The sequence below is a fragment of the Coturnix japonica genome, chromosome 6 (genome assembly GCF_054131305.1).
Source record: "Coturnix japonica strain WE chromosome 6, WE-NBRP24, whole genome shotgun sequence".
Classification (NCBI taxonomy): Eukaryota; Metazoa; Chordata; class Aves; order Galliformes; family Phasianidae; genus Coturnix; species Coturnix japonica.
In genome coordinates, this window is record NC_140668.1 from 28,098,645 (window position 1) to 28,109,480 (window position 10,836).

Below are 10,836 nucleotides of genomic sequence, written 5' to 3' on the forward strand. Positions count from 1 at the left end.
ACGGCGGGGATGTGCTGGACTGTACCTCAGTACGGCTGTACCACAGCAGAGATGTACCTCAGTACGGCTGTACCACAGCAGAGATGTACCTCAGTACGGCTGTACCTCAATAGAGATGTACCTCAGTACGGCTGTACCTCAACAGAGATGTACCTCAGTACGGCTGTACCTCAATAGAGATGCACCTCAGTACGGCTGTACCTCAATAGAGATGTAACTCAGTACGGCTGTACCACAGCAGAGATGTACCTCAGTACGGCTGTACCTCAACAGAGATGTACCTCAGTACGGCTGTACCTCAACAGAGATGTACCTCAGTACGGCTGTATCACAGCAGAGATGTACCTCAGTACAGCTGTCCCTCAAGGCGGCTGTCCCACAGCAGAATGTTCCCTCAGCAGGGCTGTCCCTCAGCACAGCGTCTGCCGCCGTTCTGCTCCGTCCCCTCCTACCGGCGCGGTGCCGTATCGCGCTGCTGTGTGTTGTTATCTGTGCTCTCTGAGCGGTACGTAGTGCTCACGGCACTGTTTTATGTTTTTAGTACGTTGTAAACGTCCCTTTCGAAGTACCGAGATCAGCGGTCACGATCGCTATGTCCATGCAGCTGCTGCCTCCCGCTGCCTTAGCCGGGATGCTGAGGTAACTGAAGTCAATTTCCCGAAATAAGAGCTTTTCACGTTTAAACGACCAGATTAGCGACTCGTCCGGAGCTGCGATCCCTGCACTCGACTCCTGCCGCGGAGCTCCGTCCCCGCTCGGCTGCCACCTGCCGTCCGGCTGCTGCCTTGCAGGTCCTCACCGCGCAGCTCCAGCTCCCGTTGTGTTCCGCTGGTTTTCGTTTTTATTTGGAAGGTTGGTCGTCGTATAAAAGCAGCTCGATTCGATTCAAGGCGATCCATCTTTGGTAAACTGCGCTTTTGTTTGTAAAACACAAATTGCTTGTTTGTTTATCTTGGAAGTCTGCTATTGAAACCTGACCTAGGGAACATTGTTTCCCCGTTGCAAAATGTGCAGCTGTGAAGGTGCTGGAGGCAGCCAGGCGAGCTGCTGGTGTCAGGCCTGCCCAGGCCGGACATTATTACAAAGGCTGCTTTTTCAGTTGGTTTGCACAGCTGTAGATGAATTGAGTTTGTATGTTCTCTGTAGAAGCTACCAAATCTCTGGCCTTGCTTCTCTCTGTTGGGGGTCCTGATGGATGAAAAGCTGGGCATGAGCCAGCAATGTGCACTGCAAGGCCAATTGTATCAAAAACTGTAAAAAAAGACTGCAGCAAAAAAGGGGTGGCAGCAGGCAAGGGAGGTGATTGTCTCCTCATGAGGCCCTTTGAAGTACTGTTGTCCAGCCCAGGGGCCTCCAGTACACGAAGGATGTGAAGATGCTGGAGTGGGTCTAGAACAGGGCTACAGACATGATCAAAGGGCTGGAACACCTCTCCTGTGCTGAAACATTGAGGCAGCTGAGATAGTTTAGCTTGAAGAAGAGAAGGCTCTGGAGAGACCTCGTTGTGGCCTTCCAGTACTTGAAGGGAGTTTTACAAGGAGGATGGGGGCTTTTTACATGGTCTGATAGGACAAGGGGAAAGGGCTTTAACTAGAAGAGGGGCGATTCTGGTTAGAATTAGGAACAATTTTTTTTTTACTCAGAAGGTGGTAGGGCCCTGGAATGTGTTGCCCACAGAGACTGTGGAAGACTTGTCCCTGAAGGCATTCAAGGCCAGGCTGGATGGGGGCCCTGGGCAGCATGATCTAGTGGCTGGCAGCCCTATCCATGGCAGGGATTGGAACTGGATGGTCTTTAAAGTTCCTTTTAATCCTTTTAACCTTAGCCATTCTATGATTCTCTGTCCTGGATGCCAATGGCAATAGGTATTGAGTGCACAAGGAAGAAAACGTGCGATGCTTGTGAGTGCAAATGCTTCTCTGTGGTGCATTCTGTAGTGATAGTTAACACTGTGCTGCTCCCATCTGTTCTGCTTATAGTAACGTTTATATGAGTGGGCCAGCAGGACTGGCTGTTGGTCTGTAGGACTGAGCCTCTGAAGTTACTGGAGGAATCTGAAATAAAGGACAAGGAGAGTGTAGTAACAATTGCACTGGAGAGTGATGGCTATCAGCAATTCAGAATTAATCTGCTCTAGAATTTATCTTTATAGCTCTTTCTACAGATTCCAAAGAGAAGTTTGAACAGATGTAAGAGGGTAACAGCCCAAGACTGCAGACAATTGAAGTGTAGTAATTAGGAGCTTATTATAAGCAGCTGCAGCACTGCTCTTTTTTTTACAATGGGGAAAGGAGACTTTGTTCTGCTAATAGATTATTGTTTATGTGTTTTGGGTGGTATTTATTTCAAGGAGGTTCTGTCTTTGCTTTGAGGTGCTTGACAAACCTGAATGACTCAGGGTGTTCTCAAGCACTAAAACATGCACCTTCCAGCCCTGCTGCCTCCTGGGGTCACAGTTTGTTACCTGCTGTAGGTGTGGCTGTTTCAGCTTCAGTTACCTGTAGTAACACTTGGGTTTTGAAGGTGAAATGCACTGAGATTTAGAAAACTTCCAGGGGTCAAATCTGAAAGCTTATTGATGGCAGAAGGTGCTGTAAACTACCTGAAGCAGTTTCGAGATGGTTTCTTTTCACCCTTATAGAATTTTCTATGGATGTGAAGGTTGTCGTGTAAATATGATTTGTGGACATTTTGTTGTCATTGTTCTCAGGTTTCATCGCAATAGAAAAAGAATGATTATTTTTGAAAATGTTTTTGTATAAGGCTACAAGAAAGATAAGCTCTTACATTATGTTTTGGTTGAATGGACTCAGAGATGAATTGCACTTGTTCAGAAAAAATAAACATTATCTGAATGAGTTGAGTAGTCCAGTTGGCTGAGTTATAGAAAGAAACAGATGTCCAAAATTAGATGTGCATAAAATCGGGCTCCTTTTGATACAGTTATGTAGCCCAAGAAGACTTGTAGCATCCTGAAAGCATCAGGAAGTTGTAATGTGCCGAATTACTTATAGTTCCATATGTTTGTTGATGTGCAGCTCTCCTGCTGATCTCTCTGATCTTCCTCCAGCCATTAGGTTTACATCTGAACAGATACAGACTTCTTACAACTGTTTTTATTGTAATTAGGCACACAAACTACGCCTACAGCAGGGAAGAAGTTTCAAGAGCAATGAGTTTCACACCCCTTAGTCAACTGTAATACTTCTATTTGTAATAAAGAGCATTTCAAAATGCTTTTATTGCTCTGTTTTTTTCTTTTTCCAAGTAGCTTTTACTCTTTTTTGTTTCTTTACAATCCCATTGGTTGGAGGCTCGCTGAGGTAACTGAGAGTCAAGACAGTAATTGTCATCATACTACAATTATAACTTGAATGAACTATTACTCAGGGTTAGTACACCTGTTAGCAAATCCTGATATCTTTTTCTGACAACACTTGTGAAGCCTTGAAATTAACTGCCTAAACAAAAGGAGTGAGTGTACGTTTGAATTACTTCATAGTGCAGAGGTGATTGGGAGAAATGTGCTTTGTCAGCCTAGAGTGAGATCTGAGGTATCTCCTTTTGAGATGCAGGGGATACATCTTTGAGCTTAGCATCTTTCGTATCTATTTCTGGTTCTCACAGCTGTACTTTCAGCACAATGAGAGAGCATCTGTTAGCAGCATCTGCTATCAGAGATAATTAGGATGGGTCACTTGTTTCTTACTTTGCTTGTGTTTCCAGCTTTCTTCTGCACATTTTCCTCTATGCAATCTCTTCTGCTTATTTTTTCTCAAACAATCCATCCCTCTTGAGGCATCGTGTTATTTCAGAGATTCTCTGTTAACACCATGTTTTTGAATATGCCTGTCTAGTATTTTTAACATGAGTTTATTGTAGGAAATGTCTCTCAAGCTTGGTGGTTATTATCCTAACTTACACTTAGATATGAGGATAGTGTTTATATGCTTTATATTCCCTTTTTAATTATGTTTTTGGAAGCATAAAATCTTGCCATTAAATTGTCCCTTTTTCCTTCATTTGATCCCATCTTCTATGAGAAATGTTATACATACAGAGATTTATATTTTTATTAGGGAATCCATATTCAGAATTTCTTGGCTCGGTCAACAAATAAATTCTGCTCAGAATAATTTTATTCTTCATTACCTTCCAAAGTTTCTCCTGGAAGAACAACTTGGTCAACTTGCAGCAGCTTCAGTAGAAAAGAGGAAGCCTTTTTGTTGGACATCTGGGCGTAATCAAAGGATTCTTTCTACAAAATGTGCCAATTACAAACATGTGATTTGTGACATGATATAATAGAAAACTCATTTTTAATTCTTAGAATTATACTTTGAGACTTGAACATGGGAAGTTTTCACTTGAAATGCTAAACAATGCTTGAATTGCAGTTCTCTATAAAGCCGTTACATCTTTTTCTAGAGCAGAAATGACTGAGGTTCTTATGTACTTTTGGGTATTACAACAGTAGTACAGCTTCCTTTCTCATCTCCTGTGGTGTTTCAGACAGAAAACCCCTTACATCCAAGATAACTTTTATCATCTCTTAACACATATAGTAGTTTGGAAGGATGATGTGTAAGTACCGTTCTCTAATTAGCACAGTGTTTTAGTGAGCTATGCTGTCTTTTCTTTGCTGTTTTTCTTCAACATTATCTAATCCCCATACTTTCTTGGCTTTCAGTCCAGATACAGATCCAGGTGAATTCTGCATGTTCTGGAGTAAATATGTAACGGAATTGATGCTATGAAGATGTGTATAAAATACTGAATCTATGGATATTAGGCATTTAATATCAGATTAAACAAAGTTCCCTCAGCAGCTCCAAGAAGCTTTTTTTGTCTTGTTTTTGTACCATGACTGTTCAGTCTTGAATAATATTTATTCATTTTTTCAGTTCCTACCCCCCTCATTTAATAATTCCCTAATGCTTTTTCCTTACCTTGTGATCTCCCACAATTTTGTTTGGTTTTCTAAAACAAATAAGCAAAAAACAGTGACCAGAAGTCAGCTAACAGAAGAGCCACCTGTTTATCTGCTTTTTCCCTTTTTGAGGGGTACCTTAGATCTTTGAGTGTCTTTCCTCATAGTAGCAGAGTTGTGTTCTTACCAACTTTCAGCTTTGAAGAGTGTTTAGAATAAGGGTAGTTTATTTAAACATATTAATTTGTGACAGAGATATTACACCATAATAAAGACTCATGGGAAAACCAAACCCTTCTTGTCAAAGTCGAGTTTCTGAGGCTGTACTGAAGTTATTCTAGAGAAGTAGGAGATAATTTCTCTCGAGGCCTTCAGTCAATCATCTTTTGATAATAATATAAAGTTCCTAGAAGCTAAATGGATTCTTTGAATTATTTGTGCTCAGTTAGGCTAGCAGGCCTTCTTTAAAACAAACAAGCAAACAAAAAAAACCTGACAACACCCTGCCACATTTGCTTGTGTTAATACTTGCATTAGATCATCTTTTGCATCACTTTCTGTATATCACTTATCCTAGAACACTGGATCTTTGGGATGTCCAATATTATATTAGTACAAATAGAGCACAACAGAGCTCTGTTGTGGAGAATCCCCATAATTACTGCAATGGAAATATAGAAAGAGGAAAAAGCAGAAAGATAGAACTGTTACTTTTTTCCACGTGAAGCTGTGCTTGTGGACAGCATCTCATAGTACAGGCAAGTCTGTGCTTGAGGTCTTACAGCAAGTTAAGAATGCAGCTTTTCAGTAAGATCCAACTAAGATACTGTAATTCCAAAAGCACACTTATTTTAGAGCATATAAGTGATGTACAAGTGCCACATCTTATTTTGGGAAGCAAATAGAGGGAAATATGATCCTTCAGGTTGCTGATGAAGGAGCTTCCAAATGCAAACTGTTCAGTAGCTCTTTACTCGTGGGAAAAGAAACGAAGCAAAAGCTTTAGAAGGATCTTGTGTAAGCAGAATTCCTGGCTTTAAACGTCCCATTGGGGTTGCATTCTTTTGTAATGATTGATGTGATGTCAATATACTTTTTTAGACTTTCGTTAAACAGCATCAGGAGGAACTGACTGAACTGTGTCGTAGTGTATCATGAGGCATTCCACAGATTAGAGGAACAAGACCTATTCACTTTTCCCTGGAGCCATTTAATTAAAGGGAGGCAAGGGAGTAATAGTACACCACTTGTGTTCATTTTTAAAATATATAATTTTTAAAGAATAAATTTTGAAAGTCTGTTGTGTGTTTTTTATCAAAGATAAATTAATATTTTGGATTATTTTAATTTTTAAAAGACTTTTCTGGTGACACGTATCTAACGTCATATTCTTACTTCTTTTAGAATAAATCCTTACATGTCGTGTCAGAAGTCTTTCATCTTCCCAAGATGATTATTCAAAGGATTTTGAAGATCTGAATAGGTAAGAAATATTCAGTACTTCTTCGGTTTTGTAAACATCCTAAATATTTGATAGAAGACTATTTTTAGTGCTATAGGAGGAACTTATATTAATTTTAGTATTCACCTGGGTATATGCAATAATATTGTGTTATGTGTAATATTAATAGGGAAGGAAAATATTTTGTCCCTTGAAGCCTACCAGTTTCTAGGCTCTGCTCTTCAGAGACTGAATTCCAGAGCACCGTCTCTTGTGGGTGTCTGGCCCCTGAGTTCTCATTAAGTCTGTGGGAAGAGTGAATGTTCTTCAGCTAGTCCTGATGGAGCTTTTGTAGTGATTTAATTGCCAGATTTTGTGGTGTACAGGCTTCATTCTAGACATTTAATTTCTGAAATGGTTGTATTTCTCCACATTATGCTTTGTTTCAAGAGCAAACAGGGCTTTTCTCCTGTTCTTCCCTTCCTCCTTCCCTCCTCAAATATACATGTACATGCTCTATCTGTTCAGGAGTAATCCTGCACATTTTGAGGATTTATAAATTTAGTTGTCTGTTTCCTTAAGTGGTATTTTATTTCTGTTAGCTATAAGGGAAACTGAGTCTGAACCTTGCTGAGCGGGAAAAAAAAGTGTGCAGAATCAAGCTACCTGAAAATGATTATTTTCTAACATTTTGGTTCTCAAGCTTGAGGAAAATTTCTCAACATTTTCACCACTAATCATTTCACCAGATAATCCGTGAAATTCATGTTATTAATTTTGTGTTCATCCAGTTAGAAAGACACTGGAATGGGACTCGATGGCATGGTCCTTTAAGAACTGTTGTGGTTATAGCAGCTCTTGTAGGAAGATAACAATGAGACTTTTTTAATGAACTACCATGGAGTTATTTAAAAGAATATATGAAAAAGATGCTCAGCTTGACAGGAATACCATTGTACTGAGCACAAAACTAACATTGCATTTGACCTGATTTTAACAGGTTGGCCTTCCATTTGCAACTTGAACTCTCACCTGCAATGAAAAGTGTTTTTCTTTTGACTTTACATCTTTACATGGGTTTCCTTGGATCAAACTGTCACTTAAAATTTGACTTAAAATGTAATAATAGCCATCTAAATTGAAATACTTGTCCATTCTTTGACAATCTATAATGCTATGAACAGATAGCTATTCAATTAAAGCTGATTATTGTACAGCCTGTAATATAGGGAAAAAAATAAATAATGTAAAGCTTTATTTTGCCCATTTTTCATCTTATCTGCTTACCAAAGCATTTTTGAGTATTTATGATCTGAAATGTGATAGTGGTTTTCAAAATAGGGTATTTTTTGAGATCAAAAGTATATATTCTCTAGCAGTTTAACTGAGTAGTACATGGAATTCTGAATATGTAGTTGGGAATGTTCTGTTATACTTCGACAAATGTTTTAATTTTATTTTTCTGTGGCTTACAATAAAGAATGGCTGCGTCTTACTATCCAAGAAAGTGCATCTGATCTACGGAATGTGCTGCTTTTTGTTTTTATACCTCACAACACTGAGCATGATATTTGTGGCTTGCAGAACATATAAGAAAGTGACAACAGTGCAAGGCTGGCAACAGTTTGAATATAAACAGCTTCTCTTCTTTGATTCATGGGAGTGTGCTGCAGTTATAGGCAATCACCTGCTATGAGTCAGGTCTTGCACAAGCATCTTCAAGAAGTTAAAAATGATGGGTTTGTGTTCTTGAAAAGTTGTGTGTGGTGCTTTGTTCTTACGCTGAAATCACGCTTCAAGATTCTATCAGAAGTAAATTTAGTTTGGTTTAGAGATGTCTCTAAAATAGTCCCTATTCAGAACTGCAGTTAAAATTTTAATGTGTTGAAAGAAATGTAAAACATTGATTCACTACACTTGATAACAAAATTTGACCTAGTTAAAATGAGAGAGCTTTGAAATTGTTCACTAAATTAAATTCTAATAATTCATAGTACTTGGAGTGATTAAACATCTGTCCTGGATTTCTTCTTCCTGAATGACATGACACACATTCAACTAAAGCAGTCGGATATAGTAACTACTGGTAGGAAGTTGTATTGAAACTGCATAATTGATGTTTCTTACCTGGATTTTATGCTGTTCCTCTTACACAGAATACAAGTGTGTGTGTGTAGGAGGGGTGTTAAGGGAGGTGTCTGTTTTTGTTTGAGAACTCTTTATTGTTCACTTAAATTGTGCATCTTTTCTTGTATCACAAGCACATTAATAAAAAGGTATTTTCTGCTGGCTGGAAAGTAGCTGCCTTGTTTAACAATCAGGAAAAAAGTAATGTGAATTTAAATGAATTCTGTGGTAATATACTCATTTCAAGTGTAGTCATTTGTGAAAGTTTTTATGGAATTTGAAATCTTTATCTCAAATTTAGCTTTAAATCGTAAGTGACCAGTCATGCTCTGACAGTGGGAAGGGGAAAATACAACTTTTCATTTATACTTCCAGTGCAGTTCATATACCTGTGCTAAATCAAAGTGACCTCTTCAGCTGCAGGGATGTTGTATCAATACTCCACTGAAGGTTTTAAAAATCTGTCTTATTACATACAGAGCTAACAGCTGTATTTTTTTATCCTTTTGCAAATGTGTGAAGTAGATGAAAACACAAGCTTGATAAAGCCAGCATGCTTTCTGCTCTGTAGTAAATCATGGTATGCCCATGGAGGATCACTGACTATCATAGTTACAGCATATGGGAATATAGTTGCTGCGTGTGATCTCACACAAGGCAGTGGATATGGTGGATGGCTACCTAGCATAGAAACTCCATGAGGGTTACAGTGGCCTCCAGCCATTGGGCATTTTTCTGTTGAGTGAGGAAAGATACTTGAATTGGGAGGATTTGGGCTTGGTAAGTGGCTATACAAAGACCAGGAAAAGTATGATTGAAGGTATTTTTTTTTTTTCCCCCTGAAATACAACTTCAAGCATCTTTTGAATCTGATACAAGTCTGTGTACATTCCATGTAAGTAAACTGTAAATAAATTAGAGCAGTAAAGATAAAGCGTGTGAGGAGTATGCCAGTGTGAATATTCATAGTCGTGTACATCCTGAAATAGGATGCATATATTTCTTCAGAAAACTGGAAGAACTGTAAGAACATACACAGGTGCCCTAATCTACAGTCGCTCTTGCAGGTATTTCATCATCTGCTTATGTTATTGAGCTGAAATTTTAAAAGCACTGTACACACTTTTGTATTTAAGCCACTGATATCCAACAGTCCATTAAACAGAATGAAACACCTGCTCTAATAGTATTCAGTAACTGAAAGGTGTACACATTTATTTGTGAAGTTTAGAGTTCTACAGAACATCTCCAAAAGATAAAATATAACCAGCTACGTTGTACATTTATTATAGACTTAAAATATCTGTGCTATTTTTACCTTAAGAGCTACTTTATGGAAACTTCCTGGATCCCTTTGTGACAAGGGATTGGTGAGATTCTTGGAAGTATCTTCTTGTGCTCTTAATGTATTCTGAAGAATTGCTTACCTCTTGATCATATAAATTATGCCTTGTTGAACAAACTGGTCCTTCAATTTAAACAAGAATTCTCACAGATATGAAAGGCCACATGCAAAGACTGCCGCTCATACCTTAGGCAAAATTACGTCCCTTCTTCCACTGCCAAGCAAGAATGCTGCTTTAAGCCAGTCACCCCTTTCTCAGCTTAAACCTGCATTGCTGAGTGTTAGGCCGTTAGGGGGTGGTCTTCCAACACCACTGAACCTTTGTATTTCCAAGTGTTTCATTCTCTGTTTTCACGACTAACATGATGTTTGATTGTAAAAGTAGAACAATACATGGTTGATACTATGTGAATTACATCAAGTAGATAAGTGGGACTTGGAAAAATCTGAACTTGCAAATACTTAGCAGTGATCAAATAATAGTTGAAAGACTGGAACTCAGCCATGCTATTTTTCAGAGCAAACTTTATGTGAAAGGATAGGAGAGTAGGGGAGTATACTATTCTTCATCTAAAAATGAATTCGTTCCAACATTATGAAAGCATAAGAATATAAAGCTTACCTTTTATGTCCTTAGTCTGAAATCAGATTCAACTACTGTCCTTGCATCTGTTTGAAGTTGGTATGGGTTGAGGTGAACACCTGGCTATTTTAGAAAGGCTTTTTTTCTTCTCCCGTTGTGAACTTTCCCATTCCACAAAGCTTTCTTTTTCAGTTACCAAGTTGGTTGCAATTCTTTTGAGTTACTGAAGCTCATTGAAAGCCAAAAGCGTGGCAGAAACAGTGAGGGCGGTTCAGATTTTAAACATGAATATTCTTAGATGCATAGGATTAGGGTATGGTGCTTTGTTGTAAATTAAATACTGCTCTCATGATTTAAATAAATAGGTAAATCAGTTTTTTAAGAAGTTGTGAAATCTTCCTAATTGGACT

General features: G+C 38.7%; 1 long non-coding RNA gene across 1 annotated transcript; it reads left to right on the forward strand.

The window, feature by feature from the left end:
- Nucleotides 1-6,333: 6,333 nt before the first annotated feature.
- Nucleotides 6,334-7,869, forward strand: LOC107319034 (uncharacterized). Its single transcript, XR_001557626.2, has 2 exons — nucleotides 6,334-6,413; nucleotides 7,372-7,869. It is a non-coding gene; the product is annotated as an uncharacterized LOC107319034 (long non-coding RNA).
- The last annotated feature ends 2,967 nt before the right edge of the window (nucleotides 7,870-10,836 follow it).